The 19,093-nt window shown below is 35.4% G+C and overlaps 1 protein-coding gene across 1 annotated transcript in view; it reads right to left on the bottom strand.

The window, feature by feature from the left end:
* Slc13a1 (solute carrier family 13 member 1) overlaps positions 1-19,093 on the bottom strand; it is a 189,016-nt gene that overhangs the window by 122,216 nt on the left and 47,707 nt on the right. The window lies entirely within an intron of this gene.

The raw sequence follows: 19,093 nt of genomic DNA, 5'->3' as shown, positions 1-19,093 counted from the left end.
TGTGTCTGATTCTGTATTAAAAGCTTGGACACATAACCCATCTAATTCCCCCACAATGACTATGAAGTCATTTCCTAACTTCCTCTATAAGGAATGAACTTCTCAACCTATTTCACATCCTTCCCCATTTCTGTTGAATGCTTGTTTTTACCTTTGCAAGCAATTTCGCTGGCAGCATCTTTAATTTGATATTTTCTTACCTTGCATATTATTAACTCCATATCTAATTTTTTCTTAATAATCAGTCATATTCTGTGGGTCTGCGTTTCAACTCTCATTATTTAATCATTTATTCTTTTTTGATTTATTTGCTTACTTTGGATGCCCTGTTACTCATTGGTTGTCTTCTCCAAAGCCACTCTCATCACTATCTCACATTGCCTCCTCTTGATATTCTGGCATTCCAACCCCTAATAATGAACTGTCAGACTTATCTGCTTCTGTATACTAGCCTTTAATGGTGTTGTAAGATTATGTGTCAGGTAGGAAGGTCTGAATCCCTATATAGAACAATACATAATTCCCTCCCTTTCTTTTTAAAGCCTATATAATGATAATAATAAAAAATATTTACTTTGTAAGGGTGTTGTGAAAATCAAATGAATTAATACATGAAAATTTCTCAGTAAATCATCTAACATACCACCATCACCAAATAAATATTACCTGCTAAAATTATTGCTATTATTATTAAAAAGCCAATAGTGATCACTCAATAAATACAAGTTATTTGATATCTAAATCATCTATCTTTCTCAAATCAAGACAGCTTCATGAGAGTCATGATGACTCATGAATTGATATGATATTTTCATTCAAACTAGGCCACTTGAAAATTAAATGACAGTGCTTTAATATTTATGCAGGACAGCAGAGGTACTCTGTTTTCTCACTTAAAACCAGATTATATATATGATCACCATATGATCAGAAATATCTTTAGAAACTCAATTTCCATCAATTTTGTTAAATATCTCTGTGCCCCTCCTTTTCCAAATTAGTTTTAAAGATATAGTTAATGAGTGATCAGAATGTAACATGCCTATAATTTTATTATCCAGCATAAATTAGTATGCCAAATTATTAATTATAAAATCAGTAACTGCTAACATTAATTTCCTCATTGGTGTTCTTGCATATATTATTCATAAGTGAAAATATTTCCCAAATCATGTGGGAAATGAAAAAGTGAGTTCCCTGGCCAGTACTGGAAGATCAAGATCTCTATCTTTATTAATACACAGTTATTCAGAAGCATCCATGTATGTGTAGCTTATCTTTGCAACCCTTTTGTATATTTTTGTCTTTCTGATCTTTCATTATACATTAAATGTCTTTTTGATAATAAATGCCAAGTTCAGATAAAAAGGGGTATAGACATATACCCCCAGTTAAAGGAAGAACAAAAGACAAGTTTGCATTCGACAGATTATTATTATTTCTTTCTTTGCAACCTGTTTTTCTCCTACACCTCACCTTTTTTTTTTAACCTAAAAGCACAATCTTAGGGCTTAATAAATATTTGTTAATAGATGTTACTAAGCTGGGCTTGGAAAAATTTTTATGAACATTAAGGAATATAATCAACTCATTCTACTCTGTTTTCCATAGAATCATTTTCATTCCCGTCACACTGAGTGACTGGAACAATGAATTCTGTGAGTCCCCATGCACAATTTTCCCAAGGGGATATTTACTTATAATGCCAAAAGCAAAAGAAAAACATTATTTTCCTCTTTAAATGGCCTATTATAGAGTGTGCCAAAAGGCCATTTTGTTTTAACTAGTAACTCGTAAATTTTGAGAAATGCTTTCCCTCTTCCCACCCCTTCAATTCTGTCTAGACTGCAACTCCACCATCAAAGCAACAAAAAAAGAGTGAAAAAAATAGTAGTCTTTGCCTGAGCACCTGACCCTTGTCTTTGCCAACAGTGCAAAAAACCAGGAGTGCTCTGAGAGCTGACGATAGCTTCCCATGGAGGAAAAATAAAGGTTGGCTGACTTGTGTTTTCTTACTAACTCATTGCAGAAATAGGTCCTGCTTTCTACTATTACTATTAAGGTTTGTCATTAAAGGAAAAATACAGTTGTAATGATTTCTTTGCTAAATAGAAAAACATTTTTCAGTGTAAATATATCTACTGATCTCATGAATGGAGAGCCATTGCTGCAGTTTGAGAATGTGTGTTGAAACTTAATCCCCAATTCAATAATATTGGTAGATGGGACTTACTGAAAGATGTTTAGGTCATTATTAGGACTCTACCATTGTGAATGCATTAATGCCAATTATAAAAAGAGCCCACAAATATGAGTTCCATTTCTTACATTCACATTGAAGCCTTAACTTTCTTCCCTTTCTACCTTCTATGGATGACATATGCAAGCAAGAAGGCCCTCACCAAAAGTGACTTCTGAAGTCTACACTTCCAACCTCCATAACCATGAAACAAGAATTTTTATATAAATTACCCAAATTCTCTGACTTTCTGTTATAGCCTTACAAAACAGACTAACACAGTCATATTCTTGGAGGTTTTTTGTTTTGTTTTGTCCTTTTTTGTCCTGTTTTGTTTTGTTTTTATTAGAGATCAGTTGGAATTCTGCTCTTCCATCTATAGCCTTTCTTTGGGTTTCCTCTGTAGCCAACTACAAAACTTCTCATCATAATGGCTAGATTTCAGGCCAATCTTCCCAAACTATCCATCCTGTTAGATATGCACGTCTAACAGACTTTACTCACCATAAAATGTAAGTACTTGAACACCTCAAATCCAGGCAAATAATATTGACACCAACTCATAAATCCAGGAAAAATAAATTCAAACAACTCACATCCCCTAACTTTCTGTATTAAATATAGTACTAATGCTATAATACTATGAGATTGTTGCACATTCAGATTCAGAAATCTGCCCTAAACCTACTGCAATATTCCAACATGAAACCAACATTTCTAGAACCTAGTCAAACTTCATCTTGTGAAGGCCTTTTTAAAAAATTTCTCATCTGCATAATGCATTTATTGTTTTGCCCCATAGAAAATCACAAGCAAGATGTATCGATGTTCTCTGTCCTTTGGTCTGACCAAGCATCCTGAGACTTATCAGGCTCAGGAGTGAATTCATCAGCCAGAAAAGTTAGTTTGCTAAAGGGCTTGTTTAATTTGACACTCTTGTTCCTTTTTTCAGGTTTTACTTCCTGTTTTGTTTTTCAAAATGTATCAAAAGTTACATTTAAAATTAAAAATCACCAAATCTCTACAAGTATATGTTTTCTATAGTATACATTTTGAGTTAACATTTATCAAGGAAAACAACACATGAGTACCCAGGGCAAGGTCTGGGCATAGTTGGGAAGTGGGCTAAGTTTATCTCTTGTACTTTCTTCATGTCTGCAGCCCTTCATCAAACTCTGTAGCTGTCACAAATCCTAGCTCTATATCCAGCTGTTCAAACTTCCTTTCCATAATGTTGAATATAGGTCTGCAATTCCCCACTCCCCAGCCTGGGATTTATACGTCTGTCTTAGTGACTCATTTGTTCATTTATCCATTCTACAAATATTTATTGAGCACCTACTGTGCTAGATGCTTTGGGATACCACAGTCAGCAAGATGAACATGTTTCTACATTAGATGAATTGCATTTAATATGAGTGAAGTACAGAAAGCAAGAAAACAAAATAATTCTAAAATGTGGTGATACTCTAGAGAAATATGCAAGGAGTTGAGACAAAAAATGGGGGAGATAAAACCACTTTGAGCTAGTTAGGAAGGCCTTTCTAAAATCCAAAACATGGGAAGTGGTCAGCCATGAAAAGTGGGCCCAGCCAGTTCTAAACTCTGTATTAATTTTATTGAACATTTTCGCTCTAAGGTTATTTTAGAGCATTGGAGTTTGGATCTTACTAGAAGCAATGAAGAAAAGGTCTTAGTAGATTGTGGAGTTCAGATCCTGGCTCTGACACTGTATTTCTTTTAACCTTTAGATAATAATATTCAATTCAGAGGGTTGCAGCAAACATTAGAAGAGATTATACAGCACACTGACCTGTTGAGTACCCATTGCATTACTTAACTATGACTGTATAAGCAGCCATACAGAAACACATCTCTACAGGCTGATTGAAGACTGACTTCCCTGATGAGAGTTCAGTGTTATGTGAGCTCTGTCTTTTTCAACCTTGTCATTCTGTGGCTCAAATGGAAGGACAGTAGCTTTTTCAAGGCAGTATGGGGTGTTTGTCAGTTTCTTGTCACTCTAATACATAACTGAGATAACCAACCTATAAAGAAGATTCTTGTTTATGTCAGTTAATCTTGTTGTCTTTAAGCTGGTGAGGTAGCACTTCACGGCGGGACCTCATGGTAGGATAAACTTGCTTATTTCATGGCAGCAAGTGAAAGAAAAAGACCAAGGTCCTACAGTCCCCTGACTGGAAATGCCCTCAGTGCCCTAAATATATGCATTAAATTCTATTCCTTAAACATTCCACCACCTCCTAATACCACCAAGCTGAGAACCAATCCTCTAACACATGGAACTTCAGGAGACACTTCATATCCAAACTTCTGCCCAAATGTAAATATTTTTAACAATTTAACCTGCTTCAATTACTACAGTTGATAATAACAACATGTTACTTTACTAAGGTATTTTTACATTTTCATAAGATATTTAACATGCAGGCATGAATAAATGGTGTTTATAGCAAATCATTATGTTGCAGTAAGAAATTATTTTGCCTTATTTGTTAACTGATCACACTCCTATTGTCTATTTGTTTTGTACATTTGTGAAAGAAGCACTTTATTTGTTTCTACTAGAATGTCATACTTGTATTTTCCTTGAAAAATTCTCTTTCAATGACTGACACTGAAAATTATTATTACACAGATTGATCCTAGTGAGAGAATTGGTATTCTTCCGAAGCAACCTATATGCATAGGCTAATAAAAACAGAGTACTGGAGTAATAGAATCAGTTTATCTGTCTTTATGAAACTAATGGAGAGCTCATCAGAAAGCTTATGCAAGATCCACATTCTAGTGAATCTTGATACAACCACTCTGACATTTCACAGAAGAGGGAGTAAAAAATGGAGAGCCATACACATAGGTAATACCCATTAGTAGCTGGGATACTCTGCTATTCTCTCCAGGGGATGAGAGATTTAAAAAAAAACCATTATGCTTTAATTCCTGATGAAATCAATTCAGCCAAATTACCTTATATTGGTGCCATGACAGCTTAGTGAAAAAGGCATCCTGCATGCCAAAAGCTGAGCATGAGAGCAGCTTTCTGCGTCTCTCTTCACAGGCTTAACAGAGCTTCAAAATCACAGAGCACGCTGAAATGTTGTTTGGAGACTAAATAATTACCCTTCCCATACTGTGATTGCTTTTGGAAAAGAGCAAATAGGACCTGGAACTAACAATATTGCCCAATATTGTATCTGAGTTTTCATTTAAAGGCCTTTGAGGACCTGTTTATTCCAAGGATGGAAATTAGCTTGATTTTATAAGGTACTGAGCTGGAATCATTTTATGTTTGATGTCAGTAAGGTCTGTTAATTTTCATTATTCCTCAACCACAAGAGAAGGGAAAAATCAGCATCACTGGTGCTTAAATTCTAATTATGCACAAGGAAATAATTTTCCTGCTTAAAAACCTACCTGTTTCCTTATCTCCCTCACATCCTTTTCCCCACTAATCTTGTTCCAGAGGTGTCCTAAAATTACAAAGCAACAATGGTTCTTTCATGCTGAGCCAAAGATAAAATCCAAATGGACAGTTTTAGAATATGTGAGACTTTAATAACAGTTTTCTGAGAGAACAAATTTGTAGTTTCTGTTTTTGTCCACTGACATACTTTTGTATCTTTATCTTTTCAGACCAGAAAATACACACTTGAGTCATGTTAATCTGAAAACTGAACTTTGTAAGTTTAAACAATTGTATGAATACAATCACTTAATACTGTGTGTGTGTGTGTGTGTGTGTGTGTGTGTGTGTGTGTGTGTTACAGATATGGGTGCATTTTGCATGGAAGTGGTTAGAATTGTAGAGGCTGGCTGGAAATGAGTTGACACAAATTACCTGTTACCAACTGAAGAAGAGGCTGGGAGCCCTCTTGGGGAATCTCTTTTTTCCTCAGGACGTTATGAAGGCCCTGTGTAAGAAGTCTGGGAAATTCCTCTGGGAATGGATATGTAATAAGAAGGTACTGTGAATTGAATGTTTCTACTGACCTTATACAGATGTTATATGGGACTGAAAGGGATTTAAAAGAATTCTTGGAGAGAGAGATTCCTATAAGGAAAGCAGTAAGCAGGGCAAAATATCCAAGTTTGAGGCCTCACTCTTGCCCTGTTGAAGCTGTTAAACCACAGATTGTCTCAACAGCTACTTCCTTTGCTTTTTGGGGAGCATGAAGTGAAACAATGTATGAAACAAGATTTTGTAATTTATCCCAAATGGACTCATCAATGAAATCATGTCAGCTCTACCTTCAAATGGTATATCTCACCATTTTCATAACCTTCGTGCTGGTCCACGCCACTTCTGACTGGATTCCTATGATTACCTCCTAAACCTCCTGGTTTCCAGCCTTGTCCCGCCTCTAACTCACTTCAGTCTCTGTCTGTCTCTGTCTCTGTCTCTGTCTCTGTCTCTCTCTCTCTCTCTCCTCTCTTTCTCTATTTTAAAGATAGTAAAATCCAACAAAACAAAACAGAACAAAGCCAATCAAAGCAAAGCAGTAAAAATGGTACAGAACTTCAAAGCAAGATACTAGGAAAACAATATGGTGCATCTTGTTATCTTCACAATAGTTGCCCATTCCATTAGGGATAGCAAAAATCAAACCAAAAACAAAATAATATAAAACTAATAAAAAAAAGAATACTGAATAAAGCAAAATAATCACAAGCAAAACAGATCAATATTGGATTTCAATGACAAGATAGAAGAAAATCTTTTATTTGTTATATTACATACTGTCAGCCTCCCAAGAGATGCTCAGGCCTGCAAAATCAGCCAAACGATACAAGCATTTAGTTGCTTTATGTACTCTAGTCGTTATCAGCTCAGCCTGTCCTCTGAACCTGCCAGTTGCTTGGGCGGCGGGGTAGGTGTTGTGTTTGAGTCTCAGCCTGTGCACTGGTAGGTTCACAGGAGTGTTATCTGACTTCTGGAACCTACGCAGCTTGTGCAGCTTGCCCCGAAGGGCTGGCTGGTTGGCTTCTTGTTGGATCCTCCCAGTCCCAGGATGGCTGGTTCTCCAGAGGTGCTGACTTTTCTCTTCTTGGGAGCTTAGCAGCTTGTGGGGCTTATCAGAAAGGCTGGCCAGTTCGCTTCTTGTTGGATCCTCCCAGTCCCAGCATGCATTTCAGTCTCTTCTTTTCAGGGGAACTGGAGAGAGCTTTTATAAACCAGGCAGACCACGCATTTCTAAATGAGAACCTCCACTGCCTCCCTCTATTCATCCAGAGTAAAAGCTGAAATCTTTAAATTGATTTAATGATTAGACTGATTTATATGTTCTATTCATCTCCCATTCTGTTTCCCTGATCTCTTCTCTTTGGTTCATCAAACAGTCCGCACGCATTCTTTCTTTGGAGACCACACTTGCTATTCCTTCTGCCTGGAGTCCTCCCTCTGTAGACTCTTCATTGCTCTATCCCTCTTAACAGTAGGGCTTCAACAAACCTTTTTCTCTAGAAGCCAAGAACTCATTACAGTGAACTAATACATTTCTTAAATATATAATTATGATGTTAACTTGAAGTTGTCTTTCTTTTGCTTTGTTCTTTCAGATGTTCATAATGAAAAAAACTTAGTATTAGGAAATCTTAGCATACATCATTCAATTTGCACCTATATGTTTATTTGGTTCTATTGTTTTGAAACTATCCTTTAGTGCTCTTCCGTACCTCATCTTCACAGTACTATAATGTCAGACTGTCCTTGTGCAAAGCACTATGGTTTCTGTTGTGTGCCTACCTGATGGTCTCAGTTATTTCCCTAGCTCCATCCTACTGATTGTGTTGCTACCTGCAGTGTTCTATAAACTAATCTATTATTTTTATGGAACAAAGGATGGTGAACCAGGCAGGAAAGATGCAGTCTATTTAAAATAGTAATAATAATAATAATAATAATAATAATAATATCCATGCTCCTATGTCCTCCATGCTGATTAATTTTTCCCTATAGCAGTTGTCACTGTCTGACACATTGTATATTCATTGGTTTACTTATTGCTTATCTCCCTTAGGATGTAAGCCAGGAAAGGAACCCTGTTTTGTTTGCTGTGGAAATTTAGCCATAGTAGACATTTGATAAATATTTAGTTAAAATATTTTAAGTGGATGAATAAATATAAGTTATGAATGGAATTTTTCAGGAAATCTTTACCATAATAATTAGGTTTTATAAGGCTTTATACGTATACATTCTAAGGTACCTGTCCTCTCTTGCATCTTTTCTTTGATATTATTCTACAGATAAACCCTTAAATGAATGTGAGAGCACATATACATCAACACTCTGAGGAATATCACAAGAGTCTTAAAGTACAGCAGACATTGTACCAGCATTTTACATGCATGCTTGCATGACCTCTTTACTAAAAGGGTAAATAACTATATTCATATCATATTACTATAATAAAATACCTGTGGTAAGATATTTTATAAGGAAAAGAGGTTTAATTTTGATTCATGGTTCTGCATGTGCAAGGTTAAGGAGCATCATTGGTGATGACCTTGATGTGGGAGCCTGGAGGAAGAACAGAATATCAGATGGGATGAAAGAGGGAGTACTCATGTTTAAGTGTGTCTCTCCCTCAATTTATGAGGTCACCAGGATTTAGTCACTACGGTGTGCTTTGTTGACCTGATCCCTGTTCAGAGGCTACCCTTGTAAACACCATAGTGATTTGAATTAGATGTCCATCCCTTAAAATCATTAGCCTATAATTTTGGGAGCTAAATTCCTGCCTGAGATCAGGCCGACAAAGCATATTCAAGCCATATCGATACTCCCCCAAGAGCTGTACAGAGAACTGGTCCAAATGAGGTGGTACGGCCTTCCTGTGCTATTTGTTGTCTACTCTTTGCCTCTGAAGTCTCTTCCTGCATGTACAGCAATAGCCTACTGCATTTGTTTTTATGCTGTTTCATACACTATGTTGGCTCCTGAGGAGTTAAAGAACAATTAGTATCTTAGACTTCTCTGTAAATGTGTCTTGTTCTTCCGGGTTTATGTGAAACTAGAAGATTTAACCAGGTAACATAAAATTATTAATGTTGGAATCCAGTAAAACTCTTCTCCAAAAAGAGTTTAATTAGTTCACTCTTGGACTAAGGTTTTGTGTGTCAGCTATCCATAATGGAAGAAAAAAAAGAGAGTTTTCTATGGACTGAAGACAAGATCAAGCAGCCAACTGTCTCAGAAAAGTAACAGAGCTCTTCAATCAGAAATGTAACTACTAGGGCAGGAAATGGGACTACGGAGGAGACCGGGGACAGGAAAGGATAACCTGCCACCAAGATAGAGGAGGACAAGGGGAAGAAGAAAGTGACTGGAGAAGTTTCGAAGAAATATAACCAGAGAAATCTGAGCTAGTGATGAAACAAGAGGAACTGTGAAGGAATAAGAGCTGTCTCAGAGGCTGGGAGATTTTTTATGTGTGGTTGGTGTTTGCATGGTGTCTTTAGTTGAGCTGAAGCAGATCTTTTTAGTGACTGTGATGAAATTAATGTCAAGTACTTATCTGAAGGCTAATCGTCTAGTTACAAATTCATCAATTTGAACAACCATCCTGCAAGTTTTCATTTTATTCAAATGCACATAAATTTTCAAATCTTAACTAAAATGAACATATCCTTTGTCTACTTTTCTCTCTTATCTACCATTCTTATGAAAGGAAATAATTGCTTTAAAATATAACTATATAATATAATAAAATATAATACATGATATCTCATTAACAATAATAACAAAAACTAACTAGCAATAACTAACAATAATAATAAACTAACAATAATAACAAAAACTACTATGTTCCAGGTGCATTGTTATTTTTAACTTCATAAGAAATGTATGAATTAGCATTGAAGCCTGGTTTTAAGTGTTAAGTAATTTATGAAACTCCTATATATGTGTCTCAGTCACTTGTATATCATTATGCTATGTTATTTAAGCTTAAGTTATTTGAATATAGGTGCTAAGGTCTTGTGTTGCTTTTGGATTTGCTTTCTTTGTATGTCTCTTCAAATCTTTCCTTAAATTGTTAGAGGCATTTCACACATAACTATTTTTCATGCAGTTGCCACTAATATACTTGCTTTAATATGTGTGGAGACAAAACATTATTTTTAAATAAATGAAAGCCAAATGTATTCTTTCAATTCATTCAAAAGGATTAGAAATTTAGATGAGCAGCTTGGTACAATATGAATATTTCTTTTTTATCTTTCCTTTCTAAATTATGTTTACTTTTCCTTATCATTTTTTGTGATTGAAATTTTCACTCTTAAATATTTGCCTTGATACACATAATTAAATTCAGAATTACTCAAGCTTTTTAAAATCCTGGTGACACTCAATTTAATGCATAAACTTCAGAGATAGACTAAAATGGCATATAATTTTTGAATATCAGTACTGTTATTCACTCTCTACTGCTTTAGCCCACCAGGCTAATTTGATGGATTTAAAAGAAAAAGCTCTTTGATTTGGAAAGACACAGCAGAAAATTGATGGGCATGAATGTGGCATTTAGTCACTCAAATGAACAGGATAATGATAATATCACTAGACACAATAATAACATGACAGCTTCGTATAATGGAGGAACACTTCTGCGCCAGAGAATTTAAATGTCATACACCTGGATTCCCATATGTTCACCAGCTTCAGCCCTGTAAAAAACTCTCTGCTAAGCTGTGCTTACCAAATAATAACTTTGAAAGGCTCAAAGATATAATCATTACTAATGTTGGGGCAGGACATTCCTTTATTTATTCATTATAATCAGTCACTGTAAGAAGACAGCGGAATTCAGTTGGGACCTTTATCCTTAAGTCTTATAAGCATTCCTTTGGAAAAGAGACTTTCATTGTTATATCACTTAATTCAGATGTAACAACAGTAAAAGAGAGAGAACTGAGGAGATAGAGCAGAGAGGAGAGAGAATGGGAGGGAGAGAAGAGAAAGGATAGAAACTAAAAGGGAGAGGAAGAAAAAAAGGAAGGGAGGAGGAGGAGGGGAGAGAGTGTTGTATAGGTGTGTATAAGTGTATTGGTGTATGTTAGGGTGAGGGCATCTTTCTGTTGGAATAAATATGATTTTTCCTTCATTTAAAAATAATCCTGTCCTTCTTCTCTTGTCTTGTGGTTACTGGTTTACAGAAGTTCCAGGTTTTGTATAAAGTTCCTGAGTGATTACTGTTTATTCATTCACTATTTGGTGACTTGGCACCTTCTGTAACAGATAATTGCAAAGTAAGTTTCAACTTTTGTTATCTTTCTAAGGGCAACATCTTTTTTTTTTTTTTTTTGCTGGTTTTGGTTAGGAAGCACAAAATAATAACTGAGGAAGCCTGAGTTGTTTGGAAAACAGCTTTGTTCAGAAGGAAGTGGATAGTTTTTGTTCAATTCTTCAGAGCAGTCACCTGGTCCACACCTGCTTACTGACAATAAACAGCAAATAATGCCAAGTTCCAGGTGCCTATTACAAGGCGAAATCACACAGTCTAAATCCCTGTAAGTTTCACAGCAGTTTGAAGGAAATTGTCTAAGTAACTCCCATTTGCCTGAAGATAAAACAGTCTTAGGCAGCACTTTGGGCAACACCAGAGCCTCAAAAACCATGATTCCTGAGCCCAACGCCAGATATTCTGATTTAACTGACCTGGGTTATGGCCCAGCATTGAGCACATTCCAAAGCTCCTCAGAACTTTCTTCCTAATGTGCAGTCAAACTTCTTCTGGTCAAGAGGAATCACTCAGTTAACCACTGTTCTGTGTTTGAGTCACCACCTGGCCATGGGTTATTTTCAACATGCATACTGACTTTGATGACTTAATTACTAATTTAAAATCCTTAGTACACAGCAAAGCACTCTACAAATATCTATTGGTTGAAGTATACTTCTAGAGGGAAAAAAGATTTTATTTTTGTTTATGTTAAAAAATCAATATAAGCTGATTTGAAAGATTTAGAAAGGAAAGCCAGGTTTTCTTTCTTATGACCACTCATAATTTTTTAGAAGTAGTAAATACAAGTATCCTATTTTTAGCATATAGATATAAATATATAGATATGGAAATTTTTAATATATAAAAAGATAGGTTAATTCCACCAGTTTGTTTAGTTAGTGATATTACTCTTAATACAGTGAGAGATTAGGTGACATAGCTATCATTTTACTGAGAAGAACTTAATTACAGTTTAAGGAAAAACAAAAATGATGAATTGTGATTTTTAATGCAATTTAAGGAATTCCTATCTAGCTGTAAACCATTTGAGGCTTTAAAATAAATAAGATTTAATTTGTAGGTTTTCTATAAAATATTAAAATTATATTTGATTGAAAATATTAGCATTTATTACAAGATATCACTTTATTCAGAATACTTCATCTGTGGCCATAGCCAATTGTCTATGTCAAAGAAGGTCCTATCATTATTTCATTATCAGAGTCCTTTCCTGTACAAACAAAAACTCTCATATAAACTAAAACTCAACATATGAAATGTATTTTGTGTAACTAAATGATATCTTATGCTTATTTCCCAGATTTTCTTAGGCTTAACATTGTATCATGGAAATATCTGAGCACAGAATAAGTTAAACTAAAACTGAATTTCCTATGAGTCAAGTTTCACATGTGAATATTCCTATCAGCTTTCTGAGATTTTCTAGAAAAATTCAGACAGGACAGTCTTCAACCTGTCATGCTAGAATGGTCCATCAGAGTCAGAGGCCTGAATCTCTAAGAGATTCAGGAATGAGGGAACTGACCTGCCTCAGTTTTGCTCCTAGAATGGAAGTCAGGACATTAGTCTTGATTCAAATAATACTATCTCTCTATACTAAGTCTATCTCTGCTACAATATTTAGGGCCTTTTGTTCTGTGCTAGGGTGAACCAGCTCCCACTTTGGATTGCTAAACCTGAGTATTTAGCCGGCATAGCATCACATCTTTTCTTTTAATATCTAAGTAAAATGTTCAGTCTCCAAGTTTAGTTCTGATTTCATCACCTTCTCTCCATTTCCATTGCTGCTACCTTAGTCAAAGTAGTCAGTCTGTTGACTGGACTAAAATTATAGCTCCTTTACTAAGGTTCCTGTTTGCCTATGCACCTCAGGAAATCTACTTTCTACAGTGTAATCAAGAGAGCTTCCCCACTCCCCCAGTGATACTGCTTTTCCCCTGAATGCCCTCCACTCTCTCCACTTAGAATAAAACCCAAATCTTTATGACAGCTCTGCTTTCTTCCCAGCCTCGTTTTTCTTCTTTTTTGTGTCATGCAAGAATTCTTTTAAGTCATGCAGGAATTCTAGCAGACTAAAACTTGCCAATCTTGACATTGTCTTGGGGTCTTTCAATGTACCTTTCCTGTGATTGACAACTGGTTTTGTCTGTGCTTTAAATTTGCCATTCTATCAGTTATCTATTATTGTACAACAAGTTGTCCTACAAACCTCGGAGCTTATTACAACAAATTTTATTATTTTGTATTTGAGTGACGATGGAAATCAAAATTGAGACCAATTTTGAGTGCTTCTGGGCTTGGGATCTCCCATGAAGTTCCAATTAGGATGTCAGTCAAGACTGAAGTATCTGTGGCCTTCCCTGGGGCTCAAAGATCTGTTTCCAACGCGATACTCTATATAGCTATTGGCTGTAAATAGTAGTGTCTTGCTGACTTTTGGAGCAAGGTCTTAGTTTCTTACAATTAAGACTTCTCAACATTACTTCTATGCCTTCACAATACGGCAGCTAAATTTCCCCTAGCGTAAAATCTTCCAGCAATCTAAATGGCCTTACAACCTGGTTCATTTCCAGACCTCCAAAGAAGATACAGTTCTGTGAACACCTTGATTTTGGTCTTGTGAGAGACTAAGCAGAAAACTAAATGAGCTGCATTGTTCCAAGGAATCTGACCTCCAGAAATTGTGAAATAATTAATTGTTGGTGACTTAAACTGCTCCTTTTGGTGATTTTTATAACAGTTATTTAAAATCTTTAAATACTACTTTTCTTATATTAATTCACTGCATCTTGGAACAATATGAGTTTGTGTTATTATGAGTTATACCTTATATATTAGGAAAGTGAGATAGAGATACATGAATTGATTTGACCAGAGGCATTAAGTTGACTAACATAAATATAACTACTCATTATTGATGAAACTGTAGCTTGGAACCCAAGGATTTGGCTCTAGAATTTTACACTTAATGCATTGGTTTTAGCACACATATTGTACTATCTCTTATGAAGCAGATCAGCTGTCCATTGAAGAACTCTAATTTTTTGCTTTCCTCTCCTCCTTTGTCTTTTTCCCCTTCTATTCTTTACATCTAAGCATACGAATTTAGAATAAATCCAGAGTCTCAAATAGCATTTCTATGCTTAGATCATCTCAGTTAAGGAAAAGCGAATAAATGCTCAATATCTCCCTTTGGCTTTCTCTTCAAATAAATTTTAGGTAATTCTGAGCAGAAAGTAATTTATGTAAGCCTCAACTTTGCCAAGTTTAAAGAAAAAATAAAGGAAGAGGCTAGTCCAGTATCAGTGGTTTGGAAATTTGGAGAGTGTAGAACTCCTAACACTGGTTTTCATTCACCAAATATTAACCATTGGATACATACAGAGTGGGTGGAGAGGCTATAGAATAATGGTCTAAGCTAAGTATTTAATTTATAGTGTCTAATCCTAGAATTTCAGTGAGTAGTTTGAAAATTACTTGTCTGTGCAAGGAGTTTTTCTGCATCTTCAAATTCTAGGTTTTTTCTTATTTCAACCTCTGAGTTACTACTAATGTAAGATCATGTTTTCAGTTTAAATGTATTCAACATTAAAAAAATAGACATTATATATATATATATATATATATATATATATATATAATGCATGGATTCGTTGTTAGAATATCACATTTGCTGTGGACAAAGTTTAAAACACAAATGAAAGGGAGGATGACTCAATAACTGTGTGGAAAGGCAGTGCCTTTGGCAACGATAGTCTGTGGGACATGCGTTTGCCCTACAGTAAGGATCCAATGTCCTCTGCCTGTGCTGTTTGCCCAAGTCCAATTCTCCAATAGCCTGTGAATAAAGATATACACTTCAAGACCAGAAGTCAAGGTTCAAGATGCCATCTGCCCAGCCTTCACAGGAGTTGAGCATGGCATTGCTAAATGTGAGTGCAAGGTACAAAACAAGCCATATAGACTCAAAGGATGTATAAACTTAGTGAGAAAGGTTTGAGTAAAAGAAGACAGCTAAGAAAGGACTTTTTTTATTCTGACAGCTTTGAATAATTTCTACCTCATTAGACCCATCTGAAAAATATGTGTCACTAAGAAAGTGTTAAGAAGTTAGGATAATACCTTCTGATCCTAAAAAATGTCCTATAAAATTTATGTATATAAGGATAAATGAGGGAAATGCCAATTCTCACTTCACATTTACTGATTTAGAATACAGTATTTTCTTTTTTAGGTCAGGTGTAAAAGCCCACAGAATTTATGTGGCTCAGTTAACTTAATAGTGGATATTAAACACACACTTACATTTTAAAAGTGTTGTATTCATATTATGCTGCCACCTCTGAAAAGCCAAAAATCTTTTAAACATGAGAGACAGTCAAGTCATATCTTCTAAATTCACTTAAAAGTAGTTTTAAATTTACTTTTTAGCAAATTTGATTACAAATAAATTATCAATTGCATGACACATAAAAATAAAAAGGAAAAGATTCAAGAATTTAAAAACAAATGCACTAGATTCATTTGGTGTTTGGAGTTTATCTATATTGAAACCCCCAAATTTTGTGTCCATAATTATTTTTAAAAGTTGTTAGAAAACCAAACTGGATTCACATGTACTATTTAGTGTGACAGAGAAACGCAAAAATACTTTTAAAAAAGGTTTTCATCTAAAGATTACAACTGCCAATCAAAACATTGTTTTATTTATCTAGACTACTTACATCTGTGAAAATTTGATTCTTACTTTTCTGTGGCTTAGTAGCTTAATGCAAATTTATTGCCCTAAAATTGTATAGGAATCCAAAATATGCTTCCCTTGACTAATGCCGAGATATCAGCAAGAGCATATTTTCTATAGACACAAGAGGAGAATTTCTTTCTTTGTCTTTTTCAGATCTTAGAGGCCATCCACATTCTTTGGCTTTTGGTCCCATTCCTTTATTTTTGAAGCCTTCAGTAAAATGTCTAGTCTTTCTCATTCTGACATTTCCTATCTCACTCCTCCACTTTTAAGATCCTTTGCATTTACAATGGATAATCCTCCTGCTTAATACAGGATGAACTTGCTACTTTAAAGGATTGACATCTGATTAGCAAACTTAATTCCATTTGCAAACCTGATTTCTTTTTTGCTGTGCAAGTTTCATATATTCATAGTTTACAAGGATTAGAATAATGAAGTATGAGATAGAAGATAAGTAGGCATTTTTCTGCAGGCTATAGGTGTCATATATATAATGTTTGGTAATTAAAGTAGCCATAAAATACATTCTGAGATATAATTAAAGTAGTAATAATTGTCTAAGTAATAATAGCTATCTCATAGGGTCTTTATGAAAGTTAAGTGAAGAAACATTTACCAAAAATTACTTCAATTGCATACAATCCACAAATTTAAGTGCACATAATGCAAAGAAAACTCTAGAATCCACACTATATTCTTGGTCAAGATTTTAGACCTGCCAAGATGCCTGCCCTTGTGGACAGGTTCAGTGCCAAAGGGCTCAGCCACAGTATAATCATTGTTTTATCACCAGTTCAGATTGTGTTCCTGACAATTATTGTTCCCTTGGGAGGAAATAACTGGTGATAAGAGGTAGAGTCATGGAAAATTTTCTTTAGGAAGGACTTTGTGTTGACTGAGTTCACAGCCGGTATCTCATTAGTCCCCAGTGACTCAGCATTAGGTTATAGTCACACTTTAGAAGCCAAAGTCGTTTGTGCAAAGTAAAATTTCTCATAGGTTGCTCTGAGAGCAGAGGATCCTATCTAGTAAGTAGCCTCCTATGTGCTGAAGGTGCCAAAATGCTGATTTCTTCTACCTTCAGTTCCAGTGTGCTTTTCATATGTGACTTACTTATAAATGTATCTAGATGTAAGCTTTTTAAAAAGCTAGATATAATACAGGGTAAGCTAGCCATGTTGCTGCTCTAGCTCATTTCGACAACCGTAGTGGTTCTCCAAATTCCCTCTATGGCTGTCAGGTTGCATCAGTTAGAAAGTCTGCTTTTACCTTCTTCCTTACATCTAGGCCCCAGGAAAGAATATTGAATGAACAATTTTGCTTTGATAGTGATTCAATCAATTCCCTTTACTCCCTAAGTACTGTGACCTCTGTCTCTGGGATCCTGAAGCACGCAATGAGGTTCGCCATTCTGTCATACGCATAAACTAGGGATAAGCTGTGTATGTACAACTTTACCATGTTTGTGGTCAGTCTTCTTTGACATCACATCCAGCTTATCCTGTATGGTTAGGCCTTTTATTATCCAAAGTTTTATACTTCCACTTACACAAACCATAAAACAGAACAAAACAATAAAAAACAACAGAAGCGAAAAATGACAAGTTACATATTCAGTTTTGAGGCTAGTGTTTATTACTGCTTTTGAGGACTGTTGTTTTGTTTTTTGTTTGTTTGTTTGTTTGTTTTTTCCTACCAGGGATTCAACTCGTGATCCCATGCTTGCCAGACAGGTGCTTGTGCTACTGAGCTAAATCCCTGACCAAAGACTAATTATTTTGAAAATTTTGCTTTTAAGTCCAAATTTCAAATCTCCATAAAAGAACAATTCTAAATAAGTCAAGTACCAATTGTGAGTATATTATAGATTTCTGCCTCCACATATCTTTTGAATAGTTTGGTTCTAAGGAAGCAGGTCAGCCCTCTTCAAGCATCTTGTCTTAAGATGTAAAATAGCAAACACTGTCTATCATTCTAAAAGCTTTCTTCTGCCTAAAGGCAGAAAGCAAAATTCCAAACCAGCCATATCATTACCTGGAGCAGACATATATCATACATATGTATTATACATCTAACAAATGTTGGAAAAATAAGAAAACACATTTAACACCTCCTGCTCACCTCCACCTCTTTGAGGTGACTAAATGAAAGCATTGCATTTATTTTGTGACTTCCAGGGACACCTTAATGTACTCAAATACATTTCTGAGACACATCCAAAAACGGAAGGTAACATTCAGATTCTCCTGCCCTGCTTACCTCTGCCAACAGGGAACTTAGCAAACTTAAAATTGAGTTTCTCTCCTAGACTCTGACTTCTACAATTCTGCTCCCACTGTAACTGTTTTGTAGAATAATTAGGTGTGAGTTTCATTTTTCTGCATTCTACTATAAAATATTGTACTATGAATTCTGAAGAAGTAACCCAAATCCCTTATCACTGCTCAAATACCAGAAACATAATTTTATACTTAAGGGAAATTACTATGGTGGGCAGCCAGTACATTTCCATGCTCTATAGCCACTCCATAATAGGATCAGCATTTCAGGAGGCACAGAAGGAGGGGAAAAAATACAACATTCCCATCTCAGAGACAGCAAGGGGAAGAAGTGAGCAGTCTGGGCATAAGTGAAAACCGCAAGGAAATTTACTATGGGTCCCAAGTACACATGAGGGCATTTGCGTGGCTTGATTTGATCTCTTGAAGGGGATTAGGAAAAGCAAACAAGTTATTAAAAAACAAGAAAACAAAAATATCTTAAGTTTTTTGGTATGAATGACAAGACTTAAGAAGGAAAAAAAATAAATGTTTAAACAAATAATAAATCATTTTAGGT

The sequence above is a fragment of the Cavia porcellus genome, unplaced genomic scaffold, assembly GCF_034190915.1.
Source record: "Cavia porcellus strain 051 isolate PalLab524CR breed Dunkin Hartley unplaced genomic scaffold, mCavPor4.1 scaffold_2, whole genome shotgun sequence".
NCBI classification, from domain to species: Eukaryota; Metazoa; Chordata; class Mammalia; order Rodentia; family Caviidae; genus Cavia; species Cavia porcellus.
This window is presented reverse-complemented; position numbering and strand designations above follow the sequence as displayed.